The sequence below is a fragment of the Parasteatoda tepidariorum genome, chromosome 10 (assembly GCF_982258835.1).
Source record: "Parasteatoda tepidariorum strain Cologne lab strain chromosome 10, Ptep-v5.0, whole genome shotgun sequence".
NCBI lineage: Eukaryota > Metazoa > Arthropoda > Arachnida > Araneae > Theridiidae > Parasteatoda > Parasteatoda tepidariorum.
Window position 1 is genome coordinate 93,807,892 of NC_141764.1, and position 15,818 is coordinate 93,823,709.

The window sequence follows — 15,818 nt, forward strand, 5'->3', positions numbered from 1 at the left end:
CAGTTTTTTTTTCCTTTTCCATGAAATTGCGTGGAGTTAAGCAAAATATATTGCATCTAAAGTGAAACCAAATTTTGATGAACTCTTTATTTAATAATACGAAAAAAAATATTTTTGAGCATTTAGTTTTGAAATATAATCATTTTTCATTTATCAACTATCGTTTTTATTTTTAAACAATATTTACATTCAAGAACAATCTGGGTACATCAAAACCTGTTCTTTTGTATGCATTACTCAAAGGAAAAAAATCAAACAAAATAGATAAGTAATTTCATATAATAAATTTACTCGGCAAGATATATAATTCGATATAGCAAAATACAAAATTTGAGTAAAATCGGTCGAATAGTTCCTTAGAAATCAAATCTTAACTATCTGACTTTTTTTTAATTTGATTTCTCAGGAACTATTCGACCAATTTTGCCCAACATTTGTATTGTGCTATATCGAATTATAATATTTAAATTAACGCAAAAAAATGTTATACCTTACAATTCAAAAATTTGCCGACCTTTAATAAATAAAATACTAAAAAATAATTAACATTTACTAAAAGTTAGTTTTTGCGTGGAATTCTCTTTGAATAAACGAATTTTATAATTGCGTGTAAAAAGTTTTCAATTCGCTTTAAAAGTTCCCGTGGTATAGAAAAATACGCAAAAAGTAAAATTAACATTAAAGGGTTCTAACTTTGAAGCATGCCCCAGACCAAATTATTGGAATCATATTTCCCGAATTACGGCTACTCCGTATTATTTGGGGATCAAAAATCCGAATTCGTCGGAAAAAAAGGTAAGTTTATTGGGAGAAAGTATTTTTTCATGTCTGATTTCCTAACTTAAAATATCGTCTGCACTTATAATTAGCATATTTCAGGTCACCTCCTCGAGGTACTAACATTGAGACCTAAATCCGATCATTAGATAAAAAGTTATTCAAGACGGTCAATTGTTTTTTTTTTCGCACTGTTCATAAAATCCAAACACAAATGTATACAAAATTTTCAGTAAAATAAATTTAATGGTTCGGATTTAGAGCATTTTTAAAAATAAAAAAAGGCTTAACTTTAAACCCACTTTACCCCTCCTGAACCTACGGAATGTCGTAAAATATATACAAGATATAATTTAGTTTTTTTTATTAAAAATTTTGTTTGGTTTTATAGATTCATGAAGTATACAGTCACGATGGCACAGAGATGAAAGGCAATGAGCTGTCACTGTGTAGGGCTGGGATTCAAACCTTAGAGGGTGGGGTGGGGTGATGGGGGTGGGGCTTGAAGGAAACCCAGCTTCAAATCGATGAGCAATAGTTTGTCTGGGAAGTGGAATAAGCGATGCTAACGCATTTCAACAGTCATACTGTTAGTCACGAAATTAAAGAGCTTTAAAATCAATGATTTCCCGGGTCTATAATGGATTGTTGCATGAGTGTTTTACGTTACTTAAAGCATACAGAGTAAGTTTTTGCTAAGTATAGCTTTTCAAGTAAAGTGCATGTACTATTTTATTATCCAAAATGCATTTTATTTGGTCATTTTTAATGACGCTTATGCATGAATGTTGTTGAATTTTGATGATACAGTTTTTACTTTCCTCTTTTAACGCGGTGGTCGTTAATGGAGTCTTGGCACGAACCGTGCACTTCTAAAATCTTAAAAGCAACTGTCGTGTGGTATTAAGTAACATGATCTGAGAGGTCAATTTTGGTCACCAAATCGGGAATTACATGATCAGGAAATGATTACGGACTATACTCAAAATATTACTTCACGAATGATAAATCATTGTCGTGTGTGTTTCTCCGTATTTAAAAACTCATAACTGTTAACTGCTGTTTGGACCCACGTTGCTTGCTAATTTATTGTGGCAACATTTTATTGCACAAATGGCATGTTTATTTTAAAACACCCTTTATGAATTCATTCACGGAGGCATGAACCTTTTTTTCTATTTTAATTCGATACTCTTAAAAATTTAAATCCTTTGTTTGCGTTTAAACGTGTAAGTAACATTAGCAATCTTTGGCCTCGAAAAATGTGTGAAGTGATTACAAAATTTTTCTGAGATAGGCTCATGCTGATATTTCGTACCATATTTACTCAAGGTACTATTTCGCAGTTTAGAAAAATCTAATATTTCTGAGAATCTGATTTAAATCTGATGTAAAAGGCAAGTGGTGTAAAAAAATCTGGAAAATGTACTATGCGTCATTCTTGAGTGTTTTTAGCTCTTTATGGTGATGCAGAATCAAATTGGAAACTGTGATTTTATTTTCCAAAAATAGTTTGTGGTCAAGGATGAAAAGCATCTTTCAAAATGAATTTGGGATTCATTGCTATAAAAAATATTAAGTTTTTGATTTTTTACAGTTTCTTTTCTCCTTGCTCTGTTAAAACAAAAATTTATAAATAAATTTATAAACAATAAGGTTAAAATTATGTTCAAAACTATCAGAATACGGTAACATTTAGCTTGTATCCAACTCTATGGGAATATCTAAAAGCTCAGCAATTTTTACCAAAGCACTTTGATAATGATTTTGGGAAAATTAACAATAAAATATGTTTTCATAATACGCGATAAAATTCGTAAACGTTGTAAAAAGTGAACTATGCCTCTTTCGTAGTACAACTAGTAATTTAATCATTATACTTTAAAGCTTGGAATAAAGACTGTTTATTCGGTAAAATTTACTTTTCAGTTTCCTTCATTTTCGTATTTTACTGAATGTGTAACAATAAAAAATATAATTTTAAAAACCAGAGTTTTGTTAAATCGTTTCCATATTAACGAAAAAATCACCAAATAAATGGGTTTAAATGCCGTATAGTTTTATTAACAGAAATTATGGGGTTTTTTTACCAGAAGTGTTATTACCATACAATACGGTAATTTTACCAAAACGTTTTACGATTTTTTAAAAATAGTTCGTAGAACTAGCTCTTATTTATTTGATACTTTATTTGACTTCGCAACGGCAATGATCGAATCTCTCGGCCGGTCATCGCCCGTCTGTGAACCTCTGTCCCCCTCCTGGGGGGATCTATAACGGGGAGGAGTTTCTAAGTGGGTGTGTTAATTCAACTTAACTTAACATTTGATTATTTTTATTATTTTGTATAAGCGCCTGAATATGTTTTTTGCGCCATGATATAATATGTATAATGATTCCTAATATAAACAATATCCATGAGTGTAATGTTTATTAACAATTTGTCTAAATACGTAACTTATACATTCCAAGTTAAAAAGCTGTGAAAATATATAATATTTTATATTTAATACATTAGATGAACATATTTCTGTCTCTTAAATAAATGAACTATATTAAATAAATACGCTTTATCTTCATTAAAAAAAAAACGCTTGGCAATATGTTTATTATCAGAATTCCCCCAGAAATCCTGTTTCCCTTCAAATTCAATGCGATTAAAGATAAAATGCTCAGTTCGCCATCTTATTAGGCCGTAACGAGAGATGATGGTCAGATTTCAGTCATCTCAGCTCTCAGAGGAGGGCTTTGAATTCCATTTTCATTTTTTATTTTTGTTATCTCTTTTGCTTTTCGAACAATAGAATGGAAAACCAGCTAATATAAAAGGGAGATAAGTTGGCAAAGTTGCGACAGAATCGCTTTTGGATGTAATCCAAATAATAGAGAAAAATGGTGACTTTTTTACTACGGTATCCGAATCCATTTTTAACAGCAACGGTCATTTGTGGAGTTTAAAAAGAAAAAAAATTCTTTTGTGTAATGCAGAAAAATGGAAGAAAGTGTAGACAAAGCTATTTCACCCATTTTCCAATACTTTTCTAGTTTTATGGGCAATTTCCCGCTGTCGGTTTATCGTTGTTTTTGGATTGACTATTTGACTCTAATGCTTTGAAATTAAAAGTATTAATAATAATTTTATTTGAAGTGTTCCCAAATCATCGGAACTACAGTATATTTTTATATTTTTCGACAAAAATTGAGTCATAATAATCTAAAGATAAAAATTTGAAATGATATTATTATAACGTGAAATAATATCGTTATAATATCATTTTCACGTGATGAGAAATGATATTATATGGAAAATCATATTATTATGATTATGATGACATAATTTCACCCATTTCTCAATATGTTTCTTGCTTTATGGGCGATTTCCGACTATCGGCTAACCCTCGTTTTTAGATTGAATATTCTAATGTTTTGAAATTAAAAATATTATTAATAATTTTTCTTGAAAATAAAATATATTTTCTGATTATTTAACAATTGGGTCAAATTAATCTAATGATTAAAATGTGAAATGATATTATTATGATGTGAAATGATATCATCATAATATTTTCACGTGATATGAAATGATATTATTAAGAGGAAATAGTATCTTTATGATTATAATGATATTATTTCACTTATTTTCCAATACTTTTTCAGTTTTCTGGGCATTTTCCAACTGTCGGCTTATCATTGTTTTATGGATTGACTATATGCTTCAAATCATTGACATTAAAACACAATTTCAGATTTTTGGCAAAAATTCAATCTTAATAAACTAAAGATAAAAAGTTGAAATGATATTATTATAACATGAAATGATATTGTTATAATATCAGTTCACGTGATATGAAATAATACTGCTAAGGTGAAATAATATCATTATGATTTTAATGAACTACTATGGTATCTCAATGGTATTACTATGGTATCCCAATCTATTTTTTACAGTAACTGTCATTTGTGAATTTACGCTTTTAAGAGAAAGCTTTTAGCGAAGTTAAAGAGAAACGCTTTTGCGTAATGCAGAAAAATGGAAGAAAGTGTAGACATAGCTATTTCACTCACTTTTCAATACTTTTCTAGTTTAATGGGCAATTTCCTACAATTGGCTTAGGGATGTTTTTGGATTGACTATATGACTGTAATGTTTTGAAAATTAAAAAATAATATTAATAGTTTTACTTGAAGCGTTCTCAATTCATCGGCCTTAGAGTACATTTTTAGATTTTGTTGTCAAAAATTGTGTCCCAATAATCTGAAGATAAAATTTGAAATTATCTTATTATGACGTGAAATGATGTTATTAAGTAGTGCCATTATATTAATATCATTTTCATGTGATGAGAAATGATATTATGGCAGAAATTATATCATTATGATCATAATGATATCATTTCATCCATTTTCCAATACTTTTCTTACTTTATAGACAATATTTCGTTCTGTTCACTTATCATTGTTTTTGGATTAATTATATGACTGTTACGTTTCGAAATTAAATTATTAAATTACTATTACTAATTTTACTTGAAGTGTTCTCAAATCATCAGTATTAAAGTACATATTTAGATTTTTCGACAAAATTTGAGTCATCACAATCTAAAGACAAAAATTTGAAATTATGTTGTTATGACGTAAAATGATATTCCTACAATATCATTTTCATGTGAAAAGGTATGAAATTATTATGAGAGAATTAATACCATTATAATTATAAGGATAAATATATGACTGCAATGTCTTTAAATTAAAAATATTATTAATAATTTTACTTGAAATGTTCTAAAATCATTGGCGTTAAAGTATATTTTTAGATTTTTTGGCGAAATTTGAGTCTTAATAATCTAAAGATAAAAATGTGAAATGATATTATGACGTGAAATGATATCCTTATATAATTTTCACATGATGTGAAATAGTGTTATGGGCAAAATAATATCATTATGATTATCTTATATTATTTCATCCATTTTCCAATCCTTTTCTAGTTCTATGGGCAATTTTCTACTGTCCGCTTTTCTTTATTTTTGGATTAACTATTACACTCTATTATTTTGAAATTACAAATATTATTAATAATTTTACTTAAATTATTCTCAATTTATCAGCATTAAAGTACATTTTTAAAGTTTTTGTCAAAAAATGAATTATAATTATCTAGAAATAAAAATGTGATGTGATATTATTATGACGTGAAATGATATTATTATGATATCCTTTTCACGTAAGAAGAAATGATATTGTAATTCAGGAAATAATAACATTATGATTATAATAATAACATTGATATTATTTAACCCATTTTCCAATACTTTTCTAGTTTTGTGGGCAATTTCCTATTGTCGGCGCATTGTTTTGTTTTGCTTCTTTTTTTCTATTTATTTATTTTTTTTTTTTTTGGATTGACTAATTGGCTCTTATTTTTTTGAAATGAAAAATGTTAATAATTTTACTTGATGTATTCTCAAATCATAATCATTAAAGTATATTGTTAGATTTTTTGACTAACATTGAGTTACAATAATTACAAGTTACAAAGGTGAAATGATATTATAAATTTAAAGCAATACTAATTCTGAATTCAAATTCTTATGAACTCTGAAATTGAAATTAATACTCAAGCACTGGTTATCATTAATAAAAGAATAAATACTTATATCTGTTGTGTTTAAAATCGAAAAAGTATTGAAAATTATTTCATTACAAACAACAATTTGCAATATATAATAAAGATAAATTAGCTTCATTTTATCAATGATTCTAGAAGAAAATGAAAAGAGCAAAAATTCTGGAACAACCCAACATGTGTTCCGCTGCTAACATACTTAAAATGGGATACCTTCAAGTGACGTAGTGTTTGTATCTCGATTCTGATTGGCTGTTGAAACGTGGCCTGTATTTAAGTTTGAAACTTTTTTTTTTTCATTCTGTTTCGAGTAAGTCCGTCAATTATCAATTCTATATGCTTTCACGAAGATTTCAATTCTTTCACTATATATTTCTTACTTAACACAAAAACAGGCACAAAGCCATGTAGAAAATAAACAAACTAATGATGCCTCGAAGTTGCCAGGTACATAAAACAAAGATATATCATGGTTACAATAAAATACATAAACAAATAATAAATCTAAATTTATTGTAAGAGACGTAGACGGGAATCAATTATGCTTCGATAAATTCGATATGCGATGCGGTACACTCTATTTAATTAACTCGTTAATTAGCATTCTGACTTATATGGTGAAACTTAGCTCAATTTTACGATGCCATTTTGCTGATCAGCTGGCGGTAACGTCATAGGTCACATGTGTAGGTATCGTGATCTTCTTCTTCTTGTAGTGCAAGTACCCAAATTATGAGAAAAATAATTCCATCCTATATATTACTGAAAACGAAAAGGTTTTTTTTTCAAACTTACAAAAATTTAATAAAAATATCAGTTTTAAATGAATAAAAAATGACTTTTTGCCAAATTAACGTTAAATAGTTTAATTTGAAAGGCAATCAGTACTGAAAATGTGCTTTGGATTCATAATTCTGAAAAGGGAGCTGGCCTTAAAAATAGGTAAATAGATGCTGAAGAGAAACAGTTATTGAAAAATTTAGATACAGCTATTAATACTGTTCTAATGTCTGTCAAACCAAAGAACTCTCGCAACAGAACTTGGTGCTCCATGTTGCTATGGAAACAAGACAAATCGCATTTCTAAGAGGGGAGCTTTTGGTTCTTCTATCGCAGATCCTGGTCAAAACCTGTCCTAAATGTTTTTCCGCTAATAGAAAAGGTATTGCCATCGACGGTGCTCATGACGACTGGTGAGTGGAGTTCTTTAGTTTGATGGATAGAATATGTCTTATACTCTTTAAAAGGGAGAACACCCTTCAATTATTATACTGTAGCTTATCTACCACTGTAAAAATACAATTCTAATTCACTAGTATATAAGACATGTTAACTCGATTCTATGGTGGGGTACCCTTTCATGGATGAAGGTTGACATAGTCTATAACAACCCACTCCGCACATTGGTGACCTTCGGACGTGATGTGAACACGCCTACCTTGACAGAAACTCCCACTTCGATTTAAACACGTCTATCTTGACAGAATCTATCTTGACTTTCGATCTGAATACGCCTACCACGATGAATGATCCACACGGAACAATTAACTTGCTGCTTGTGACTGCGACGTTATCCACCTCCTCTCACTGTTGCTACTCAGTCTTTTCTCGATCACGCACAACGTCGGCTTGCATACACTCGACTGCTAACGGCAACGACCATGATCTTAATACAGCTCTCCCGGCTTCTCACAAAAACAGCAATGAATCAACTAGTGACATCCATTCATCGAATTCTATCACAGATATAATTCTGGTGGGGGAGTACTGTAGCGTATCTACCACTACAAAAATACAATTCCAATTCACTAGTATATAGGACATGTTAACTCGATTCTATGGTGGGGTACCCTTTTATGGATGAAGGTTGACATAGTCGATAACAACCCACTCCCCACAAATGAAACTTGAAAGTCCTTAAAGTCCTATCGACAGCATCTCACGGTGCAATATGTTAATAAAAATATCCAGATCATAGCGAATGAACGTAGATCGGCCTTCATCGACCCCTGATCGGCCCTTCTTTTAGCCGGCGCGGAAGAGTACAAGCCAATACCTCTCCAATCTTAAAATCAGCAGTAATATGGATTGAAGATGATAGTGAGGTATCACTGAGCCGCGATGGATCCGGGAATAGAGCGTTCACCTTCTAATAAGGTGAACCTGGTTCGAATCCCAGAGATGGCTGGTCGATACGAAATCCGCATCCGGAGTGCACCGACCACACTGCTGACGTGAAATATCCTCAGTGGTAGACGAATCATGGGTTAGAGTCCCCTTGCCATCAGGTTTCCCTCGGGAGGTTCTCGTGTACCTCCTCTCCATGTAACGCAAATGGGAATTATTTCCCTCAAAAATTCCTCCTCAAAGGCAAACCTTCTCCCAATACTTGATCCAGGAGTTCCCTTGTCGTCTGGATTGGGTTCAAAATTACAAGGCAAAGTAATTGAACATTAATTGTCAAAAATCCAAAAATTGGGTCGGCTGTTCAACGAGGGTTATAAAAAGTTATAAAAGTGAGATACCATTGCCTTCAAAGCACGAAAAGTCTAATTTTGATTCACATAAATCACATTTTTAATTTTTTTAAGTCAAAAAATAATAAGATAAGTATTTCAACAACAAAAATAAGTTAACTTTTTTTTTCATTTAGTATTAAAATTAATTTAATTGCATCTTTATATCTTATAATTTTATTTTTTACAGTTTAGTTTGATGGTGTATCAATCGTTTACGATATTTTTTGAAGAATATATATATATATATATATATATATATATATATATATATATATATATATATATATATATATATATATATATATATATATATATATATATATATATATATATATATATATATATATATATATATATATATATATATATATGATAATATGATTTATATTTTGGGCTGCCCATTTACAACATTTATGCCTGCAGAATTATATTTCAAACTAGATGGTATGCATAATAAAAAGATTTTAAATTAATTATTTAAAAATAGTCTCAGTAAGTGATGAAATGAGCTGAGGATATAAGAAAGCGTGAGTAACAAAGAACAAAAATATTTTATAATAAAATAAGAATTATAATATTTTATAAATAAAATGAGAAAATTAAAATTTCTTTCCAAAATCCATTCCATTTCTTTCCAAAATTTTTAAAGTAAAAAAAAAATTATTCCAAAAATTGCAATATCATGCTTTGTTTCTCAACTCTTTTTCAATGCAAAAAAACGCTATAGCAATAAGGAAATATATCAAAAGCATGATATTTTTCATTCCAATCCTCTTGCCTGCCTATATTTACAGAACAGAGAGTAAATATCTCCGTATTCCAACTTGATCCTTTAGGACTTGATATTTACATACAAAAATATCAAAATGCGATACAAAACAGAATTTGTTTTCTTTCATAACTGAAACAGTAATAAAACGCATATCTTTTGAAAACATTAAAATTTATATTTTCTCCAAATTCATGGAATAAAATGCGCAGGCTATAGTATCAGTTGGGAAGAAATCAATTCTTTTTTTTCTCCTCAAATAAGTAAATTAAAAAAAAAAAAAAAGTTGTTGAGCTCCCTTTTGGAAAGGAAATTCTAGATCTTATCTTAATGTTCTATTTCTGCCAACTAAAATAATCGCGAAATGGTCCGAACATTTAGCGCTTCTATCATCCTTCTAAAAAAAGGAACAAAATGCAATCAAGAAAATAATGATGAAATTAAACGAGAAAAAAACTGAAAGGAAAACATATATTATGATTTTATTCAAAATCAATGCAAAAAAAAATAACAAAAATACAATAAATTAATTTTAAGAAATTAAAATTTAACCCATCCAAAATAAATTACTAAATAAATTTTTAAACATGTAATGAGAAAAAACATCTAATAAAACATTCAGTTTGTAGCCATTGTGAACATTTTTTGACTTGCAACTGAATTAATAATGAAGGACAGTTAATCTCAAATAAATAAAAAAAACGACATTTCTTTAAGAACTTGTGCTGCATTTTTTTGTTCCACTAACGATTTAGATAATAGGCTTTTAATGACTTTTCCACCCACGACAATTATTCTAATTGACTTGCAACAGAACGAACATTTCCCATAATGACTTCATTATTTCTTGTAAAAAGCACAAAAATGCAGCATTTAAATTCTTAGTATAGACATACGAAGCGTAAAAAATGCTTTACATCAACGAACATAACAAGAAACTTTGACCATAAATATTTATTTTCCAACAAAACCATAACTTTAAGAAAAAGGAATTTAAAAGCATATTTAAAGATTTCCAGTGCAGTGGGTTTAACAAAATGCATTAGGGCGATTCCATGAAAAAGGGGAAAAGCATCGGAAAATTCAAATAAGAATAATGTTATTATTTTGGATTTTTTCTGAATTAGAAAGGTTTGAAGTTTGATAATTTATAAAAAAGATTTTTGAGAATTCAGTTTTTTAGTGTTGGTACCCCATTGAACATTGGCATTTGCTTGTTCTGATTTGGGTGAAGAACATGGTCAAATTCTGAAAATCAGTAAGTTAACATTATCTTCCTTTCAAAATGTTCCAAAGAATAAATATTGTTTATTACACTTAGTAGAAGTATTGTGCAGTGTTAAAATAACTTTTTGTTGTTAAATTCACTTAATTATATAAATTTCAACTAAACATTAATGCCTGTAACGTAAGTTACCAAAAACTAGGAAAAGTTTTTATGTGTAAAAAAAAACATGTGATACAAAAGTAAGAATATTATTTTTTCTATTTAGAGGCTAGCACTATATAAGTAGCAATAGTTTTGCTTTCAAATATTATTTATTTATTGTTTTGTGCACTATTCAATATATGTAACGTAAGTTACTGACTTGCATGTAATGTAAGTTACCAATGTGAAATGAGTTCATTTCTTTTGAAAATTGGCATATAAACTAAATAAGATGTATCCAGTTACAATAACAAAGTTTAAATAAATTAACACTGCCTTAGGATATTAATTTTATTGAAAATCTTTGCATTAAGTCATTTTATTGGGTGTTGGCATTCATATGTTTTCAAAGTTGGACGAAATCTCTCTACAAGCTACTGGTGGCAAGAATAAAGTACAAGCACGTTATCTTCTTCATTCAGTTCGAGAAATGTACCAAATGTTTATGGAAAAAAAATCGAGAATGCAAAATTGGAAAACTAAGTCCTTTGAGCTCCGTCCAAAGCATGTCTTGCTTAGTAACAAACCTCCTAGAAATGTTTGTCTTTGTAAGTATCACGAAAACTTCGGATGAGCTACTGAAACCTTCAGAAAATTCCATAATGTTCCATCTTACGCAATTCTTCAGAAAATTATTTTTATGTTCAGAAAAAACAGATGAGTGCTGGTCTGGAGAATGTGTGCCGGTGGATATCAAAAATGTTCACATCTGGTCAGATGGGCCAAGGAGTCAGTTCAAGAATCGATATATAACTCCGGTCTTACCTGTTTTTGAGATTCATCATGGAAAAATATTGATGTGGAATTATTTTGCCACGTCACACGGCAAGAGTCCTGTTGATGGGACAGGTGGATCTATTAAAGTGTAAGAAATGTCGTGTAGTGGAAGTGTAAGAAATGTCGTATTGAAAAGAAAACATATTGCCATCAATGCCTCTGAGTTTGGGGCAGCAACACAAGAGCATTGAACAAAAATAAATATGGTAGAAATCACACCAGAAGATATTAAGAAGCGTCAGAAAAAGTTAATCTGTGTAGTCTATTCTCAAAAGCTCCACAGATTAAAAACATTAAGCGGATCCACCATTTAAAAGTTCAAGAAGGTGTACTAGAAGGGTTTTTTAAGTGAAAGATGTTGAAAAACAAAATGATGAATCCAAAATAAAAGCTGGAGATTGGTATATGGTTAGATACGAGGAAATGTTATATACTGGTGTGGTAATGTCTGTTGAAGAGCAAGAATTTAAAGTCAATGAAATGGCTGCTGTGGGAATCTATTGGAAATGACCAGGAAAAAGATATGAAATATTATACCAGAAAGAAAGCATGGTGAAAGGAATTGAGCCCCTATACTAGTTAATAACAGAGGACATTATAAGTGTGCATAGTAATGTCTGAATTAAGTGTGTAAATCAAAAGTGTTTTGAGTTTACTTTATGTACACTTTTTCTCCCTTGCACTATACTGTTTAAATATGTTAATTTGCATTTGTACATTATTGGAGTAAAAATTTGATGCAAAGGGAATTTCGTAACGTAAGTTACTGTAACGTAAGTTACCCATTTAAAAAATCATATTTAATTTAACTTTTGAAATAAAATCTTAAATCTAGGCATAATAAATATTTAAACTTGTCAGTAAAATGATACATACAATCTTAATCAATTAACATTTGTATAAGGACAGAATTTTGCCTTCAAGCATATTGCAAATTTATGCCATTCCTTTTTCAGTAACGTAAGTTACCACACTAGTTTTAGATTTTTACACTACTTAAATTGAAAAATATTAATTATTCTAATTAGGTTCCTTTTGGTTTTGATTGTAATTTTAAGAAATCACTTTATTTTAGATTGTATATTAGTATTATTTGTTTGCTTCTAAGCTCTCAGTGCAATAAAGTTTCTGTGAATGTAACGTAAGTTACCATGGAATAGCCCATTATATTTTATTTTTACATCAGGAAAAATGACTTTAGAAACGTTAAATATGGAAAACTAGGGATCAAATTTAGCTTGTTATAGTTTAAAAATATTAATTCAATAAAACCAGGAAGGAAGTACTTAGTTGCTCATATTTTCTTAAGATGATATTTATTTATAATATTCTTTTTAATAAGATTTTATTTAAATTTAAGTATATTTTATACACCGGGAAAAAAGCATAGACATAACTACTAGAACAGGGTTTACCGTGTTTCTGGCTCTATTAGAACAACAAAAAGTTTGATAATTTTACCGAAACACTTCGGAAATGATTTTGGTAAAATTAACAATAAAATATTGTTTTATTATATTCAATAAGATTTGGCAAATGTGACTTAAAATAAAATAAAACTGTGAAAATAAAACTTTGTAATTTCACCATGGTACAGAATTTCTGGTAAACCGCTACCATTTGAATTGAAAAATTACCAAATGAATGGTTTAAATACCGGATATTATACTTAACCAGAATTATGACTTTTTAAACAGAAATGCCTATGCCATATAAAAAGTAATTTTACCAGATTTTTTTTTCTATGCGTAATTAAACATCAAAGCAGAAAACATTTTAAATGCTAACTAAAAATAATTATAATTATTTTAACAATTATTTAAAAGCTTATGAATTTCAGCTAAATATTGAATTGCAATTCAATAGTTAGTTATTAGTTTAATAGTTGTAATATGATTTTAGTATGTATATTTACAAATTTTGCGCTTGACTCAAGCTAATTTAAATTTTATACGTAAAACTGTCTCAATAAAGTTGTTCTTTAAATGTCACTCAAGCAGTTCAATTATTTCTTATTATTATTTCAAATATTTTTAAAATTAAATTGCATTTTCAAAAAAATTTAGTTCGTCTCAACAAGCATTATAAATGTACCAAAGAAAATAATATTATGATGTTTTCTTTACATATAAGAAATTATTATAACATGTTGATCGTTTTCATTAGATATTAAAACAGTTATAACTATAAAGTTGCTTTTTAACTTAAATTGTTTTGCAGATATGCAGCTAAAAGTTTATAAAACCATCTATTTTCCTATAGTTCCAGAAATCATAACATTTCAAATTAAATAATATTTTTATTAAAGAAATAATTAAGTTGATAAAACTGGGAAAAATTTACTTGTTATAGCATTTAAAGAAAATTTGCATTTTATATAATAACGGATAATATCGTAGGAGTTTATAACTCGACAAAATACTCTTTTCACTGATATTACTTAACTAAAAGCAATATCAGTCGGCAATGAATAGCTATTTGTTTTATAAACGTTTTAAAAGTGGTTTTAAAGTTCTTTTGGGAATTTAGTGTTGATTAAAATAAATGAAACGTTCAAATAAGGTCTAAAAATGACACCAAATGAAATGTTTAAGAATTAAAAATAACGACAGGAATATTTCACAACCACGTAGGAGGAAATTACCAAAAATAGCATGGATTTCAATGCTTCTCTAAATTTAGTCGCAATCTATAATTACTTATTGTTGGTGGAAGAATTATAGTCTACTGTAAGTTTTTTTAATATAATTCTGAAATTTAAATGACTTAATAGAGCGAAATTTAAGTTTTGCTGCTTGGTTTATGCAAATAAAATATTGCAATTTTAAAATAACAAAAACTTAAAACTTTAATTATTACAAAAGCATCATTAATTATGTAATAATTTCTTATAAGTGTATGGAAATAAAATTTTGCATCTTTATATTTCATTTGCATGCAGTTATCAAAACTTAGAGGACATTTTCAGTAAAGAAATCATTATCTGAATCTACTTTCTCGACATTTTTATTCATTCCAGATATCTTATCCAACATCAAAAAACTTTTGTAGTCTTTTTCTTAAAAAGAAAATAAATTTAACTTATTTAGAGAAAAATCTAGAAACTATGGGGAAAAAACATGATTGGAAGCAATAACAAAAGAAATTCAAACACATTTACTTTTTTTTCCAATTCGGGAAAATCTACCACATTCAATGACACTCCTCATTAACTCAATGAAAGATTCTATCTGAAGAAAATATTTTTATTGTAATTTTGTTTCGATTTCAGTAAAAGAAAATATCGCTCATTAACAAGTTTATATTTGAAAATGAAAAGAAAAGTTTTCTTGATTTATTCTAATAAACATCTCTTCCGCATTTTCTCGATTTATTTAGTGAAATTTAGAAATATTTTTCATTGTAGGAGTTAAAATAATTTTGCTTTATTAATAACTAGCTGTACCCTGCGTGCGTTGCAACGCTTTCAATTTGAATTTGAATTTTGTATTTAAGTGTGTAAATGACATTTGCGATTATGATTTGAAATGCAAATTTTATTTAATGGTGAAAAAAAGCAGTTAATTCTCTAGGATATCATTAGTGCATTTTCAAACAGACATGTATGGTGATGCACACGGAGCATGAAACATATTTTGGACAATGATCTGAAATAAGACTGGATCTATGGTGACATCAAGAATTTCTGCTGATATCTGATCAGTTTTAGAAGGTGGTTTTTTTTCAATAAGCCAAATTAGAATGTGTGCCTGAGGCAATCCTCGTTTTTGCCATTCAATAGAGTACACCCAACACCGTGTCTCTCTAAAAACATGACGCTTCACAATGAAATCAAGTAAAGATTATCATTTTTGTTTGAACACACGTGCTGTAATATCATGACGATCCGATGATGATTGTCCTGGTAACAAAATATCTCTA